Source organism: Neopelma chrysocephalum, unplaced genomic scaffold, assembly GCF_003984885.1.
Source record: "Neopelma chrysocephalum unplaced genomic scaffold, ASM398488v2 Primary Assembly neopelma1_22, whole genome shotgun sequence".
In the NCBI taxonomy this organism is placed as follows: Eukaryota; Metazoa; Chordata; class Aves; order Passeriformes; family Pipridae; genus Neopelma; species Neopelma chrysocephalum.
The window spans coordinates 20756984-20775607 of record NW_020897689.1 but is presented as its reverse complement, the minus strand read 5'-3'; the positions used below and the strand labels follow the sequence as shown (position 1 = coordinate 20775607).

The following is an 18624-nucleotide window of genomic DNA, read 5'->3' as shown; positions in this document are numbered from 1 at the left end:
ACAGACTGAAAGCATATTACAAAATGCAGCCAGAACTTGTCTGACATAGTTCATGATGTGAACACAGTTAACACAATTAAGGTGGCATGGTAAGAATCATACAGCATTTATAGCAGGTCCATGCTGTAGCACATGTCCCATCAAAGAGTAAGAGAAAAAACAGGGAAGTAGTCTAGAAAATGGGGTAGTAGAAGGACCCTTTAGAAAAAGTCACATTCTTAAATCCAGTATAACAACAATACTGTCAGAAGGTTTCATACAAGCAGCTCTAGATGTTTGTAAGTGTATCATGCACAGGTACTGCTTCCAAAGTGATTTCTGACTTATCAGTTTCAGTGCTTTTTTCTCCCCTTACAACCACCTGTACTGACATCTTACTGGCCTGTCCCACTTTTGCTTAGAGGTTGATCTCCAAGGACACAGTTTCTTGAGGAGGGCATGCCATAGCACTTAGCCTCTCCTGGCAGCATTTTGCATAGTTTTGAAAGCATTCAAAGGTATGCCTTTGCTTTTCCAGGGGGAAATAAGAACATTCTTCCACAACCAGCAAAGAAATACAGCTGGATTCATTTTTCCTCTTAAATGATCTCGGGCTGGTGTTCGAAGTTGATCTGTACTTATGAGGTGCCTTGACACAAAAACAACTTCTGATGCACAACTGTTGAAGAACAGTGAAATCTTTGACAATGGTCTTTCAGAAATGGGACTTCAGAAGGAGGTAGATAACTGGATTGTAGAGTGTGGAGGACTTTGCAAATACACCTGCACAGCAAAGCATAATGGAGGAATCTTATCTATTGATCCAAAAGCTGCCCACATGGCAATAAGGGCTCCAAGCAGTAAAAAATCCAATGCACACAGCAACACTCAGATTGCACAGAAAAGGAGAAGGCAGCTAGTTAAAAAACTGCATGTATGAGAAAAATAGTCATCAAAACATTATATGCATAAAAACACCACCTGATTGAACCCCTTGTTTAGAGTCTCTACAAGTCATAGCTTCTTCATACCTCAGCTGCCTTCTAAACAGTTATTTTTCTAGCAACTTATATCTGTCTGAAACTTACTTTTATCTGAAACTTTCAGAGTTAAAATATATCAGCTCCTACATTTCTCTTCCTCTTCCATAAAGCACCATGAAAACTTTCTTTTAAGATCAAGAAGGAAGCCAACCTAAAGAAAAATATATCTTTCTGGGAAAATGCTTGTCTGGATTGCAAAACCATTCCTATCCACTCATGAGCAATACTGGTTTTCCTGATTACAGAATGTCTTCCATAATTTTACTGTTGTTGCTCGACTGTAGACATACACATGCGTCTGAAAGTGAAAAACTGGATTAATCTCAAGGGGGAATTGAATTAATGACTGGAAGCTAACTCTGAATGCAAAATTTTTTGTCCTAGTAAACTCTATGAAGAAAGCTTTAATAGACATTTTTAAAAATAAGAAAAAAATCCAAAACAAACAAACAGACAAAACTCCTCTTTTTAAAAAAATTATCACAGAGATATGTAAAATGCAAGAATAAATATCAGATCTGCAATAAACATACGCCTTGTGAAATCTGAAGTAAACTGTAAGCATCAGCATGTATAGGAAGACTAACCTGCTGGGTATCATTCTAAACACTGTTTATAACTGTAGTGCACATATATTTTAAAGACAGAAGCAAGAATATCCATGCTCTTGAAGAGAGGCTTCACAAGCTTATTCTTGACAGAGGTATGTATCTTCAAGTAAAGAAGATAGTAGAGGATTCATTCAATTTAGAGTAGCGTTGGATTCAAAGGCAGAAGAAAATACATAAGGAAAGTACTTTTGTTTTCAGTTGCTAATTGTGCCACCTGCCTGAGCTGCCCTCTGCAAGTGGGAGTACAGAGCTGCAAACGCACTCAGATGAATCCACCACTTTTCTCAGTGAGGCTCTGGTTGTCAATTCAAGGTTGCAAAAATCATGGGGTTTTTAGTTAAGAGAGATGACGTTGTTGTGTTCAGAGTGAGAATGAAAGAGGTCCTGAGCATAGGGAGCTCTTCCAAATGTTATTATTTTCTCCTTAAGTTTAATACTCTCACAAATTTTATTCTGCAAGAGGAAATGCATGGTGATTTCCAAGAAATATATACCATGACTTTTATGAGCAATGTCTGTGGTTTTTAACTGATTTTTTTACTATGCTAAAATCTGTTTGTGAATTTACAGATGTCTCTAGAAAACCACCCACTATAATCATATTGTCAGAGGAGAAATCTCTCATTTACAGGTGATAACCATTTAAAGCTCTAACTTGTCAGAGCTCACATTAAACCAAAAGTTAAAGTCACTTGACAGATCTGAGAGTTTGACAGAATGAGACCAGTTAGGGAAAATGAATAGGCAAATCCACAAGGTGGGGTAAACTTACTATTTGTCTTCATTTACATAGCGTTCAATTCTTTAAGTCAGCTGAAGATCTATCTCTATCTATGGATATGCATATGCATGGATTTGTAATCCTCAACTGTCTGTGGCCAGTACTCAAGAGTGAAACTAAAAACAATCTGTGGCAAATCATATGCCTAAGTCCTTTTGAATCACATTTAGAAGAAATGGACATTAGATTCACTTGGTGCATTTTGCAGATGGCTGATTTATGGTTGTAATTAGACTTTGGGATTGAGACAGGCTTTATTTTTTTTTCTTTTCCTATGAAAAGATATTTTGCACATATTTTCAAGGAGCTCTCAGTCAACTTCATAAACTCTATTAATACAGTTTCTAGAACAAGGAGGGGATTAATCTTGCACAATTTGAGCTATCCAAAATCTTTCATTCTAAACCTAAGCCATTCTAGGGTCTTCATAATGTTAAAGGAAAGAGATACACGTCCTGAAAGTAATTGATATAATTCAAAGAACTATGTCGAAAATAGATGTGATGGTTTGTTCTTGGGTCTTTGTAACTGACAATTTTGAGGACATACTTAAGACAGCTAACACTTAGTGGAGCAAAATTAGGAAAAAGAAATGCTCTTTGAGGTATTTAAGCACATCAACTGTACATATATGTACATGAATATAGAAAGATACTTTCTTGTTGTTGTTGTTATTATTATTATTATCTCAAAAGGACTTCAAAATCACTGCCTCTTATAAAAGTTTCAAAGCAGGTGCTTGATGACATACCTCCATCTCCTTAAGATCAGCAAAATAACCAACATGGTACCAAAAAGTCAGGTATGAGGAGTGGGCTAATCGAGGATGTCAACATAAGATGGCAAAAAACCTCAAGAGTTTCACATGCACAGTAAAAAAGGAGAATTTTAATGGAGCAGATACAAGGCAACTTTGTGAAGAATCACTAGAAATTCACCAAAGGGCCAAGCTAAAGCATATCTTTGCATTTTTGTGGTCAAACAAGAACAACAGCTGAACTGTGCAAAGACAACAAATGGGGGAACATTCCAAAGGCACACTGTGCCTTCAAAGACATGCCCATTACATGTCAACACCATTGTTGGGTGTATCTGTACAACCACATCTTAGTTACCTTTGAAATACTACACATGCAAGTTGCTATGGACAGTTTTCCTAAAATAATTAGAAAAAGATTATCAAATGTACATTGTTCCAGTGAAAACAGAGATGTAACAAAGCAAAATGAGTTGGCCGCAATAAGGGATTTCAATCACCTACACATGAATGAGTCAAATATAATGCAAGAAAAGCTTAAGCAAAGTATAAAGCAATTTTTTTTCACAAGCTCTTTCACTGGAAGAGTTGGAGAACTTGTGAGCGAACATTACTTTATTCCCACCGGTTCGTATTTAAACTTTGCCAATGACTTCCAAAAAAAAATTTTAATTCAGTGCACAATAGAGCAGCCAAATGTTATCTGAAGATGTAAGTAGCAGGATAGAAACAAAGTGACATTTCTGTAATTTAAGTCTCAATAACCAACTAGAATTCTGTGAATATGTCAAGAAAAAAAAATTACTTCTGTCTCAGGTAGGTTATTTCCAACGATGAGTTAATTTTACTTCAGAAACCATTGTTAAGAATAACTGATCTGTACATTTTCTCTTTTATTGAATTTCAATAACTCACAAAGGTCACATATCAACTACGTACACCAAGGAGAACAGCTCACAAATGAATATGACTTTCACACTGTGAGGTGGGTCAACTACCCCATTTCATAGCATCACTCTGATTGATTCAATTATCATAGAATCACAGAATGATTTGTGTTGGAATGGACCCTAAAGATCACCTAGTTTCAACCTCCCACCATGGCAGGGATCCACTAGATCAGGTTACCTAGAGCCCAACCCTCCTGGCCTCAAGCACTTCCAGGTTTGGGGCATCCACATCTTCCCTGGGCAACTGTTTTTCTGTCTCATTACCTTCTGAATAAAGAAATTCTTCCTAACATCTAATCTAAATCTCTCCTCTCTCAGTTTAAAAGCATTGTCCTATCACTGTCTGCCCACGTAAAGAGTGGTGTAGAGATTTATGCTATACTTGGTGGACAGACGTCAGTTCTGGCTGTTGATTTTCTCCTGTGAAGGTGATATCACCTGAGATGGCAATTTCCTGTGCATCACTGCACAGTGAGACACAGGGAGAACAACAGGCATGCTGGACTATAGCCAGGCTGTCTCATAATTTCACCCTAGACTTAAGACCAGCACCTCTCATTAAAACGAAGAGACATATTGCCTAATTTTGGGCTCAGCCTATAATAGATTATAGGCTTATAAAAGATTGCAGTAACAGCAAACTGTGCCTTTACAGAACACGAGGAAATCTGGCATAAAATTGTGTGGTTGGTCAAGGAACAATGTGATGATGTGACTTAGAAAAATATGTGCAGGACTCATATAAAAGTGTAAAAAAAACTAGTTGTTATGGAAACTATTACAAAAGGCACTCATTACGATTTGTAGCAAGTAAAAACAAAGGTTTAGAATCAAAAATCCTTTACTGTTAATAAGATTATTTTAATGAATTATAATGCTCTCTCTGTAATGTCTTTATCACAGAAACAGAGAGAAAAACAGCTTCTGCTCTGTGAGTTCTCTTTTCATAATTGGACACATCCATGAAAATTTCTAACATCTTTTCTTATCAAAGGGATCTCAAGAGTCCTGCTGTTGCTCTGCATTATGAATAAAAGGCTATGTCTTCTTCCCACATCTTGAAAGCTAGCCAGATTTTTGTTTTAATTATTTGTATTTTCATTCATAGATCTCACTAATTAGAAGAATCCCTATGGTCCTTTTTATCATAGAGGGATGTAAGAAAAATACTATGACAGTACACATAGCATCCCCTGTAATCCCAGTACCCGTTTTGACTGGGAAGTTTAACCTAACTTATATAGTTTGCCAAGTATAAATCATGACATAAAATCTAAACATTCATATAAATGTAAGCATGTAGCAATATAATAATTTCCCAAGGTAAGGCAAGAATTGAGTCACCCTTGCTCTGTCCCTTAGCCTAGACAGGACTCTGCCATAGCTTTCTAATATGATTTGGCAGAGAGTTTTCAAAAACCTTTTAAGCTTCTCCTTTGCATGTAGGTAAATCTTCTATGCAAAAACCTTCTTAAAGTATCTCATGGAGAAGCAAATAAGTACAGTTACAAATGAAAAAAAAATTTTTTGTGTCTGTAAATCAAGCATAAAATATTGTTCGTGTATCAAATATAATGGTAGGTGACACTGCTCAGAAATTTACAAGCAAAAATCTCTCTTGGGGAACTACAATTGAGCTGGAACATGGGCAAAACATTGTGGTTTATAAGAAAAGCTTCAAAACAAAAAGCACAAGTTACAGATTGTATTTTTACATTGTTGGTAAATAGAAAAAAGAAAATAAATGTTCTACACTTGCAGCGTTAAGTCATCCTTCTAGTTAGATTGTCAGCTGTTGTGTGTCAGTTCTCTTATGCAGACTGGAACAAACCCTGGCTGTTGGCACAAGCTGATTCAGTTGTTTCAAACTAGACATTTATTGGAATATGTATTGAATAAGACAGGGTGAATTCAGCTGCTTGTCACATTTAAATAAATGATGGTTTATGCGACTGAACTACTGGTGAGAATATCCTGATGCAGTGGCACTCAGCCAGTCACCCAGGCTCAGAGAGGCAGCAGTACCTGGCTGTCAGCCTACCAGAAAGGGTCATGTTACTTGTTTCAACGAAGCGGGAACTGTGTGCATGTTGAAATCTTTCACAGCTTCCTCTTAGGATTACAGTAAGTTTCTTTGGTAAGAATGCACAATGCTTGGAAAAGATACTGATTTAAAGTAAGTGAAAGATTTTATCAAATTATACATTTTGAAAACTAATTGAAAAGCATGAACCACTTAATCACTATGTTTTTTATTCAAAAAATTATTACAACAGAAATATCTTATTTGAATTTTTCTATTTCTAACTTTTAAATGTCTAATTTTTGGAGTTTCACATGTTTTCAGTAGAAAATTACTCATTTCCACATGCAAAAGCATATATGCCATTGTGTACATGCATTCTTAAATTATCCATATATATCCTGTAATTGAATATGAAACATCCTCTAGAGTATTGTGGCATCCCATCCTTAAGGGGAAGGGAATACACAAGATTCATAGGTGCCTGTAGTTGAAAACAAACAAGAAAGGTCAGAGGATCCTCAAAAACTTAGAAAGTTTTAGTGACTTACAGACATGACATGAAGATTGGTCCCGTATCTTCTAAGTCCCATATCTAAGTACATGGTGGTGGATTTTGAATAAGGGGTAGTGTGAAAGAGAGACAAAGAGATAATAAAGATAGGGAGGAAGATAGAGAGGATCACCATTCCTGTCTCCATCATCGATCCAGCTGATGGGGTGTCCAGGGTCCTGGGGGACATCACCCAGGCTTCACAGGGGTATCTTTTTATAGGAAAATCTATGGTGTTATCACTCATTTTCCTGCTTAAACTACGCAGACATAAAGCTTTCTCTTGCATGGTGCTACTTACCTAGGAGCAGCTCACAGATAAAAACTAACTCCCAGAACCCTCCCAGCAATCCAGACATATTAGAAAAGGGTTGGAACAAAAATTGCCATATTTTTGGGCTCCTCAGATTTGTCCCCTTTTATCTGCTGCCTTTTGCTTCCTAGACGTTTGGGTTCCCTGTTTCCTGTGTCTGTACCCTACAGTATCTAGGAATACAAGTTCTTTTGCATTGCAGTGATATTTTTCCCTCAAAAAGTAAATTTCATTTACTTTAAAATGCAAGGAAATAAGTATGTACCTTATACCCATGATGCTAGGCTACCCTAAGGATTCAAAACTGGATTGTATCACCAGTATTGCTAATAGCAAATGAAGATTCATATAGGTAAAAATTATGAATGTTAAAATATTAGAAGTCACCGTTGATCACTTTCTTACCTTGTCACAGCCAAGCATGGAGCTATACCTACAAGCTTCTATTAGATGTCATGTTTAGCTACCGGTGTAATAATTACATAGTGAGCTTGCTTTTTAATTATAAAATTTAGAAATATTGAGTTATGTAGATATCTACCATGTAGTGTGTAATTTGAGCAAGGTTTAATGGAAACCATGTAGATGATTTAGATCACTCAGTCCTCAGTATCTACCACTCAGCACATATGTCACTATTTTAGCACCTGCCTACAATTTCAGACTTGACAGCTATTTGTGTGTCAATTAGCTGCAAATTCCACTAAATTACGAAATTAGTACAAGCTGCAGACCTTCAATCAGCCCGAAAAACTTCAAGTCTCCAAATGCAGTAGCTTCATTGTGACAGCCAACCTCTATGTACAAAAATTTCATCTACTGAAGAATTACATCGTCCAGAAATATGCACAATTTTGAGAATATATTATGAGCGTTCTGTCATATATTTTCATTACACTCTACCCTCACTTTAATGACATCTCTTAGGACTCGGATAAATGTTTGGTATATCAGTGTATTCACTATAGTAAAGAAGATTTGGGAAAATCTTCCATCTAAATAATAAACCCTTTTAAAAACATTCACTTTCAATTGATTGTTCTATACCTGTATGAAGACTCTAACATTATTGCTTAAGATTCGCAGCATATCAGAAGACTAAGCAAGGTACAGAACACATGGAAGGGAAAGGGTTTGGTCGAGCACAAGAAAGATACTTTTGAGTTACATCACAGACTTTTTGTAAAACCCTGTGTTCTTATGAGCCTTTTAAGAAATGCAGAACAATTGGAGCCTGTAGGTATAGAAGAGGCAAAACTGCACACTGTCAGAGACAGTCCATCCCACACACCTGAAGCCAGTACTAGGAATAGCAGGGAAGCAGAGCTTCAGTGTATTCAGCATCTTTCATGTCTTGGTTTAAGTATCTCTAAATAAAACAGAGAACTTTGCTGGCATGTGGATGTTTCTGGTAAAAAAATTTTCAATAAAGAATAATTTAATAATACAGAAAGTTTACAATAGAAAGTTAAAAGTAAATTTTCTGCTCCTTAAGAAATATATTGCAAAGAGATGTTGAATAAGAAGTCTTAAGCATAAGTGAATTAGAAGAATCATGCCTTCCTGAGATTGTGTAATCTAACCTGAGAGGACTGCATGCTGTCCTTCCTGTGAATCATATAGGGTCCATCATTTGTGTCTTCTGTAGAACTTTTTGTTTATTTCGGCAGACAAATTAATTCTTGTCTGTAAAACAAAAAGAACATTTGCAGGAAGTGCTTAACTATTCTCAATTTATTTATGTGATATGCTTATTGCAGTAGAGCCTTAAAGGATTCCAAATTCCCAGAGGCTGCAAAGGAGAATTGTGCTCTCAGAAAGTAATTAGACAAGGCTATGACAAAGCCAATAAAATGATACTTTCTTCTTTCCTTTCACTTCTAAAGAAATTGCTATGGGTGAGACTTTTCTGCTGAGAATAGGAAGTTTTTCCTACAAATTATTTCTGACAGGGTAAGTGCAACTATTTTCAAGTTCTGTAAGACTTAGTCCAAATGAATGCTTATAAGCAGCAAATTAATTCCAATGACTTTGCATGCCTCGAGGGACTATTACAGCCTCTACCTTGTGGGGATTTTTTCTGCATAATAATAAGCCAGTAAGACAATGCATTGCTAAAATGGAGGAAGAAGTAAAAAAATTAGAAATGAGAAATTTATGTCATGGATTTTACTCCTCCCTTCATTCAAGAAAACACAATACAGTAAAAAACAATAAAATCAGTAAAATACCATCACAGCACTCTTGTTCAGAAGAAAAACATGCCTGATTGATATTGATGTCTACTCCAAAACAATTCAATGGGCCACTTTCCAATCAATTCTCTTAAGACCTTGGAACAGACTTTTGGCAGCATTTTTTTAAACAATCTGGCATTATTTTGTGCACTTATTCTTGTGTACATATTTAGATCCCACTGTATCTGCTCTGCTGAACGGTGCTGACTTGTATAAGGTGAAGGTAATTCTTCTTGGTAAAATATTTTTAATGCTATCTAATTGCTACTGCCCCAAATATTTTGGTAACTGCCTTTTTTTTTTCCGAGTCCTACAATAATGCATAGCTTACAAAAAGTACGCATAAAAGGTCATTCCCTCCCATGTAGTCAGGCACTAACACACTCTGCCTGTAGATCTAAGTAGAAACAATGTTCTAGTGCAGCATAAGCATTTTTTTTTAAATGTTTATATCAGCTATGTACCTTCAGTGCAATCCATTCTCCTTGCATCATGGACTACCTTGGCTGCCAAGTAGATGAGATCATTATACGCATCCAAATGGATTAAATACTTAAACTCCACTTGTCCTGTCCTAGGGCCACCTAAAGCACATGGGTGAGGAAGATCCAAGTTCCCTCAGGAGAGGAATTCCAGTGGTAGATTTAGGGCCAAATTTCCCTGTGGGAGTCTACACCTCCAGAGTGCATCCAAAGCTGGTTTCTGCCCTTCCTTGCATTGTCAGCACAGTTTCTATATATCATGAGCTGCAAAAGCAAAGGTTTGTTCAGAGTCAGTATGTGCAGGCACACATGCATCACACTCTGGGCAAAAGCCCTGAAAGCCCAAATGAGAAGAGCCAGCCTGTATCCAGAGTGCCCAGCACCAATCCCTGTCTGCCAAAGTGCCAGACGGAGCTTCTAAATTTCCCTGAGAATATCACCAGTGTATCTTAGGCCATGCCCAAACATCTATCAAGCTTTGTTTTCAGAAATCAAGGAGCACCTAGTGTAATTATGAAAGTTAGCAACAAAGCATTCTCACTGATTCAGACCACAGACAACAGTAGGAGAACATAAACAAAGCACTGGTGTTCCCATCACTTGATGCTTTTACCTCTTCTACTTTAATACTGGGGTTTTCAATTTTCTTTTTGGAGGCCCTTTTTCACTAAAATATAGAAAGCAACACCAATAGGCCACCATTTTTTTCTTTGGTGTCCTCCTAGACTCCAGAGCAAGGTCTAATAAACAGTGTGCAGTAGAGAAAACACTGCTTCTTCAAAAACTTCTGAGAAGTGCAATCACTACAGTAATGTCTATACGACACTCTATATATATAATGTTCAGTTGGCATGGAGGATGATGGAAGCTCTTGTCCCTCGAACCAGCTCTAAATCATCTCAAATCATTCAGTGCATCTACCCCTCTTTTACCAAGATAATGCCTATCCCTTACAGTGGCTCACAAGATGAGGACAGGCTCTTATAAATCATCTGTTCCTTCTGCTTGCTGAATTTCTCTTAAGAATCAGGTAGCATGGACCCCAAACTCAGCCCCTGCGTCCTTGAGGACTGCAAAATCCAATGGACCAGCCTTTGGCAAGCTCATCTTTCTCTTTCTGTAAAAGCCTGCAAGAAGCCTCTATTGGAAAACTGCAGACTCTCTCTGTGCAAACTTTGCTGAGCATTCAGGTCACCTTAAGCACCACACCAAAGCCTGAAAACAAAAATATGCAAGAGGCAGAGGCAAACAGGCTAAGCACCAGGCAAAGCAAGAACAGTTCCTAAGTTTGGTTATGACTACACTGATGGCCTTGACTTGGCAGTTTGACCTTACTCTAGTTCTCATAAGCAAGGGAAGTATTTCCCATAATTTCCCGTCTTGAAGAGTTTCACTGCACGGAAATCATGAAATCAGCCAGCTAAACATTCCATGGACTGGAAGTTTACTGATGTGTAAAGCTAAGGCATATTGCAATTGTATCTTGTAAAATATTCCAAAGCAATTATGGCAAAGTCTGAAAAGCAATGGATGAGAGCAACCAATACTATTATTCCTGCACTGGGAAGAAAGGAATTAAAATGGTATTTATCAGGCTATAAGAGAAGTCTGATGAACTTGAGATGACTGGAGACTGACTCACACCCTTGATCTGTCATCCTTTTCCTCTGTAAACCTTTTCCAGATTTAAAAAAAAAAATGTACTTTTGCTCCAGATGCCTGGTAATTCATAGGACCTGCACACCTGGAAAGCCTAGAGTTTTTATATGTGCAACAGTGATCACTATAGTTGAACTATTCAAATGAGAACACATAAAAATGAAGGCAACTTTCCTGAAAGCTCTGAAGCGTGACGGAAGACTTTTTTTGATCTGAACCATGCTCAAATAGTAATCTAAAAGCACTTGTTTCATGATCCACTATTCTAAATATTTCTGCTGCTCAAAAATAAAAGTCAATCATAAATGTGATCATCTGTATTAAAGAGAAACTCAATTTCATATCCTGCCCAGATGAAATGTATGTGTTCTTCCCTAGCAAGCCCTGACAGTAAGACATGTTCAAGATGTTCTCTCTCAGTCACCTCCTACACTTGACAAAAAGCTAATCGATTCCACTTCAAATCAATAAATATTATAAAGTTGATAGTGCAAAATTAGCATTAAGACTATTTTTGTCTTCATGCAGATTCTTGCCCTTCACATGCACTTAGAAACCAATCCCTTTGAAATGCCTACAGCAAATAATGTTGCTTTGCTTTACAAAGAAAGCCTCTGTTTAAAGTTGACAAAATCAGAAAAGGGCATTAAATGGCTGTTTTTCTACTTTTGCTTTAAGAGTAATTTTACCCTTTATAAAGAATTATTGAGATTTAACATCTTGTATTCTAAATCGTGAGTCTTCTGTGAAGAGTAACCTTTATCCAGTTTGATTTCCTTTATATTTCCCATTATGATCATAGATCTTCCCACCTGCAGTTAGCCACAGCTTTCAAGACTGCCTGTACCAGTGCACATATAATACTTCCAGTTTCAGTAGTGTGACATCCTCCATTAATGTTGATGCTAAAATTTCTATTAATTTAACAAAAAAAATGTAATAAGGATTAAAAAAATCCCAAGTGCTAGGTCCATGCATTGTAGGAACAAAATTTAAGACCAATTAACCTCCATGATGTGTAAGTCTGTGTTGTTTCTCTGGAAATCATTGCATTCCAAAGATTAACAAAATCAGTTCCTTCAATAAAAAATATTGGAAAATAGATGTGAATTATTCAAATTTTTCCTTATCAGCCAAATGGATCTTCAGTGTTTTAAATCAAGTACTTCAGAGGTATCTCAGATTACAGATACAAAGAAATATAAGCTGAATACCAGGAGTTTTGTTCAAGGTCATACACATCAGAACAAAAACTAAACACAATCCCTTAGACCAAAGCCCTCATGATTTAAATTGAATGTACTGCAGACAACTCAGAGATGGTATTTGGACAAATATTTGACAAGACATCTTGCAATGCCTAGGGAGAACTAAGTTGTGTTTCTGAAATAGCTTAATCCCAAGGAACTCCTGGAGAAGAGGCAATTTTCTACATCTCTGTTTGCATTCATAATATTTATCTGTCTTATTGATATGCTCAGAGCGTGTTTTCTCCAGAAACTGTCAAACCCATGCACCAGTGAAGAGATCACATGAGAGTAATTGTGTCCTCTGTATGTATTACAATTGAAATTTATGGAACTATATAATAATAAAAGCAATATCATCAGTTATCCAACCTTGCAAATTCACAACCACCAATAGCACTAACAGCACTACACAGATCCCATTACATTTTTTAAAAGTCTTGTAATTGTCATTCTAAAACAGCACAGAAAAAAAATATTACAGAAAAACCTTTTAACATGGGAAGTAGATTAATGATATTATCTGTATTTTATTGTTCTTTTTAAGTAAAAATATTCAATTGCTAATAAACAAATAGACTAAAGGGGGCTTAAATTGAGTTCTATGGTGTGCTTATGTTAATATGTTTTAGGAAAGTGATAGCCACTTAGTGTGCAGGTCAAAACAGGTTAATGAAAACTGCAGGAACTTGGGAAATCTTTATGTTTACAGAGGAACCAATAGAATTTTCTTGGAGCCTCAAAGCATAGGCAGCCACCAAGCAAGAGCTTCTATAATCACGTTTCTGGGCTTAGTCAGACCTGTAAGTGTTTAAGTACCATTTAACTGCCCAAGTAATTTTCTGGATTTAGCTTTTCATGACTGATGTAATGTCCAAGCACTTCAGCCGAAGCTGGATCAGACTGTAGAGGGCAGGTCAAACCTGATCAGGACTCCGACATTACAGTGGGTTGCTGTCAGAGGCAGAATGAAAAATGCCAGAGGAAGGATGGGCTATAAATTGTCTCTGATTTGTTGGGTACTACAAGGTAGGCTGTGTTGCAGCTGAAATCCAGCAGGAAGAACTACAGTTCAGCAAATAATAATTCCAAGTTGTCCTGGTTTCTACTGGTTTTGAGTTAATTTTTCCTCTTAGTAGCTGGTACAGTGCTGTGGTTTGAATTTAGTTGGAGAATAATGCTGATAACACACTGATGTTTTAGTTGTTGCTAAGCAGTGCTTACTCTGAGTCAAGGACTTTTCAGTTTCACAGGCTCTGCCAGAGAGCAGGTGTGCAAAAAACCAGGAGGGAGCAAGAAGCCAACCAACCAGCTGACCCAAAGCAGCCAAAGGAATATTCCACACCGTAGAACATCATGCCCAGTGTATAAATTGGGGGAGTTGGTCAGGAGTCACCAATCACTGCTCAGGGATGGGCTGGGCATTGGTCAGTGGGTGGTGATCATTGTTGAACATGAATTGTTTCTCATGGGTTATGCTCCTCTTTCTCTCTCCCCTTTTCAATACAATTAGCAGTAGTAGTAGATGATTATGATTATGATTGTTGTTATTATTGTTGTTGTTATATTTTATTTTGTTTCAATTATTAAACTCAACTCACAAAATTTACTTTTATGTTTTCACTGGGGGAGTGGCTGCATGGTGCTTGATTGCCAGCTGGGGCTAAATCACAACAGAAGTGCACCACGAAGTTAACATATTTGGGTTGAATTGTTTTAGGAAAGCTACTCTCTTTTCTCCTTTCTGCTATTATGATTTATGACTTGACTTATACCGTCCTCTTAGCAAGAGTCTTCAAAGGATTATCACGTATAATTACCTGTTATTTGTATAATTATTATTATTACAGGGGGAAATTCTCTGCAGATGATAAGCAGTTTCAAAGTAACTCAAAGAGTTTACAATTTAACAGTGAAGAACACAACAATTTTGAAGGGAAAAAAATGGAATAAAAGAAAAAATACTTGTCATTACATAATAAGCAGTTTCCCTAATGTTCCAGCAGCCCAAACAATATCAACCTGTGTGATACACCAGTGTGACTTCCTGTGTTAACATCACAAAGGAAGTTTTGTAGGAGATATGGTTTTCATTTTGCCATTTTTTGTCAGAAATAACTCACAAGAATGACAAGTAACATTGAACATACATGTGCTTTCCTGAGTGCTATGAACATATAGCATAACCAGAGTCTTGGTCTCACTGAACAGGGGTATAGAAGCGAGTTATGACAAGCTATGAAGAGTTTTGGAAGTTAATTAAAGAGTTAAAGTATAGTATCCAGTAGTCAAGTGAAAGACTTAAGTAACGAAATTCTACTGAATATCCAGGAGTGGGCAGGAATATACTTTAGAGCTTCAGTTAGAAAGTGTTTCATCTAAGAGTTATTACAGAAAAGGAGTAGGTAAAATGTGAACATAACTTTTAAGTTCTTAAACTGCTTGGATTGAGGAAGATATTTGGTTTACAAGATCATATGGTAAGCAGGAGGGTGGTGTTTCCCATGGTGGTCAAAACCAAGATACTCAAAGGGAGAGACAGGGCAGATTATGATGTCTAGTGTAGCTACACTGCACTTGGCAATCTAAAGAAAAGTGTCAGAGAGAGACCAAGTTTGTTAGCACGAAAAAGAGACAGCAAATCTATACAGAAGCAGATCTGTGAGATATCCAACTGTATTAGCAAATGAGAGTGTCCATATTCCTAAACAGAGAGAGAAGATAAGGACCAAAGATGAACCTAAGTGGAAATCTGAAAGGTGGTGAGGAAGATATTTAGAAGGACACGCCAAACTAGAAAAATGAGGGAAGGATTCACTGAAATTGAGGAAAAAAACCCAACCAAACAAACAAAGATTTTCTCAGTGGAGATAGTTAAGAGAGTCAAGAGGTAACACCCATATCTTTCAAGAGGTACGTTATCTAAAGGGTGAAGCACACCTCTAATTTCGGCTGCAAAGTTTGTCTTCTTTTTTTTTTTGGTATATTAAAAAAATAAATGCTGATCTTCTCCTTGAAAGGACGTGGTTTTGCAGCAGGAAACAATTTCCACAACAAATACTGCAACCACAGGTTTAATTTGAATGTATAAGCTAGTGAAAAACAAACCTTCAGAGGTTTTAGTTCAAAAAGAATTTACAGAGATACATTTTTCGTGACTTTTGTCCTTTATTCACCTGTACACTACAGGAATTTGATCTCTACTATGTCGGGGGTTGACAGAGAACCTGTCAGCAGCCTGGCACTTATCGACGAAGCAGTCGATGTTGACCAGATCAAAATGTACCCCTGAGATGGACTGAAAGAGAGGACTGAGGCCCTGATCCTGACAATATACTGATGCATCCTGAAGAAGCTGTCCCGTGAGAACAGGAACATTGTCTCATGAGAACAGAGACCTGTTTTGAACAAGAGTGGTCGGGAAAAACATCAGCATGAGAGAAAAATAAGAGCAGGTGCTCGGGACTGTTGTGGGAACCTCACAGGGCTGTTTTGAGAAAGAGCAAAGTTGTTGTGAGAAAGTAGAGTTTAGAAAATGCACCTATTAGCTGTAAGAATTCTGGTGTGTGAGTTTGAACTGTCCTATCCGTGTGGATTACGTGTGTTCAAAAACTGTACTTAAAGGGACTGCTAAGCAGCCCCGGTGTGCTGTCTTTTTCCTGGAAATAAACTTTGTTGGAACCTTTTTTATGTCGCATGGCCGTTCCTACCGCGACACTACTATACTATATAAAATCTTTAATGATATAAAGCTTAGACATGGATCTTCTTGGATGTCTGTAACCGGGCAAACAGAATTCACTCACTCAAAACCAGACTGGCTTTCATAAGCAATGGTTCAAGTGCATGAGACCTAAACTCAATTCTGCACAGTGCTCCAATTTTTAACCTTCCTTTTGATCAAAATCTGTATTCTTAATTTTCATAAGTAATGAAGCTCTGTGAGCTTAATATCACCTTCCAGAAACGACATAGCTATTACTTGTATGTTTAGAAACTCATTGCCATATGAAGAATCTACAGAATCACAGAATATGCCAAGTTGGAAGAGGCATTGAGTCCAACCCCTGACCCTGCACAGGACCATTCCCAAGAGTCACACCATGTGCTTGAGAGTATTGCCCAAACACTTCTTGAACTCCGTCAGGCTTGTTGCTGTGACAACTTCCCTGGGGAGCCTGTTCAAGTGCCTAAGCAGGACAACATTTTTGTCTGAAATGAAAATGCAGTAAGGATCAATTTTTTTTTCAATCCCTACTCCCTTCTCAAGAACTTTCTTGGTCCTTAAATGGTGCTGCCCAGCTGTGCCAAAAAGGTCTTGCCAAAGACTAACTTTCAAATACCTTGACAGTAATGGTTTGTGCATTGCTCATCCTGGCAGGACCTGAGACGTACTGTTCCACTGCTTTCCTGGATTCTTTCACAGTTACCAGAATAAGGGAGTAGAAGTGACAATTACTCCACAAGAGAGAACAAAATAAAAAGCAAAGAGGACTATGGTGTAAGAAGTGGCCTTGGCATTTATGTTGGTGCAATGCCAGTCAATGCAGCAGGCTGTGCCACAGGGCTCCACTCCATATTCTCCCCAGTGAGCCAGGGGAGAACATGCAAAAACTGCTGCATAAGTCCAAGCACAGGCTATCAAGATTTGACCATGTTCCTTCTTGAACCTGTTCCCTGGAAGACACAAAGCAATCAGTGAAGATTAGCACAGCTGACATGTCTGAATGCAGTTTCTCATATGCAGGCAGCTGAGCTGGATAAGTAAGAGGGATAACTTTAACAAGCATTCAAAATATTACAACAGATTGAAAGTTTGTAAGAATAGAGCATGGTTTGCAACAATTTCCAAAAAAAATTAGGTAGCTGAATTCTCTGATACATCTAGGAAACTTAGCACAACATAAATCTCTAGGAAAAAAATCTCTATCAAAATGTAGCAATAAACTCTGAAAGAAAAATTATTTTATTCAAGCTAGTCTTGCTTTTAGATCAGAACTCCTATTCCATGCTCGCCAATTATCACCTTGAGTTAAAAGATCTTACAAGTAGTCAGCTGCATACATCTAGCCCTATAGTCAGTTATCAATGATCACAGAAACAAGAATTGTTTGACTGGAAGCAAAAGGTCTCTTCTATAGAAATGCTCTCTAGGATATGCAGCCCAAAAGTGGTGGTCTATGTTCCTATGAAAATTGAGTAACGTAAGACAGAAACATAAGCTTACCACAAACTGGAAAACTAATCTTGAGGCAGTACACCATGCTCAGTAATGTCAGTGTTGAGAGACTGCAGATCCCAAACAGCACCCCACAAAATGCATAGAACAAGCAAATCTGTTTCCCATACAGCCACCTGGCAAATAACCAAAAAATTAATTCTTAGGTGCTATCCTTCTTTCTTAAATGTAATACTGAATTGTAGAAATACAGCTACAAGCGTAGTCTTAAAAAAATCAATAAAACTGCATAATTAAATTATGTGTTGGTCAATTTACAACTACAAAAGACTTTCTCATTTGAAAAGCAAACGTGCAGTAAAGTAACTATGTTCTGCTTTATTGTTATGATTCACTTTAATGCCATTTTCGTAAAACAAAGCAGTATAATGATAATCATAATCATTCTGAAAAGAAAAATCAAAATCCTTGAGAGTAGAAGGCCTAGGTCATAAATTCATATTGCTTATTATTTTTCTGCTACTTTAATACATGTTTTTAAAACTAGTCTTAATCAAAATGGACGCATTCACTTGTAAAGGTTCTCCAGAGGAACAAAAGCATCATCTGAATGACTATAGCTCCTCCCTTTCTATTCAGACACCTGCATGATTTGCAGTAGCAGTTATCACAAGCCCCATGCCACATTCTGAAGTTGTCAGCTCCTTTAGTCAAAATGTTTAGCAGTATTTTGATACACTAAGCAACATGGCGAAAGGAAAGGGAAAGGGAAAGGGAAAGGGAAAGGGAAAGGGAAAGGGAAAGGGAAAG

The 18624-nt window shown here is 37.3% G+C and overlaps 1 pseudogene; it reads right to left on the bottom strand.

Moving 5' to 3' along the window:
- Positions 1-268: 268 nt before the first annotated feature.
- LOC113964030 overlaps positions 269-18624 on the bottom strand; it is a 20160-nt pseudogene continuing 1804 nt past the window's right edge.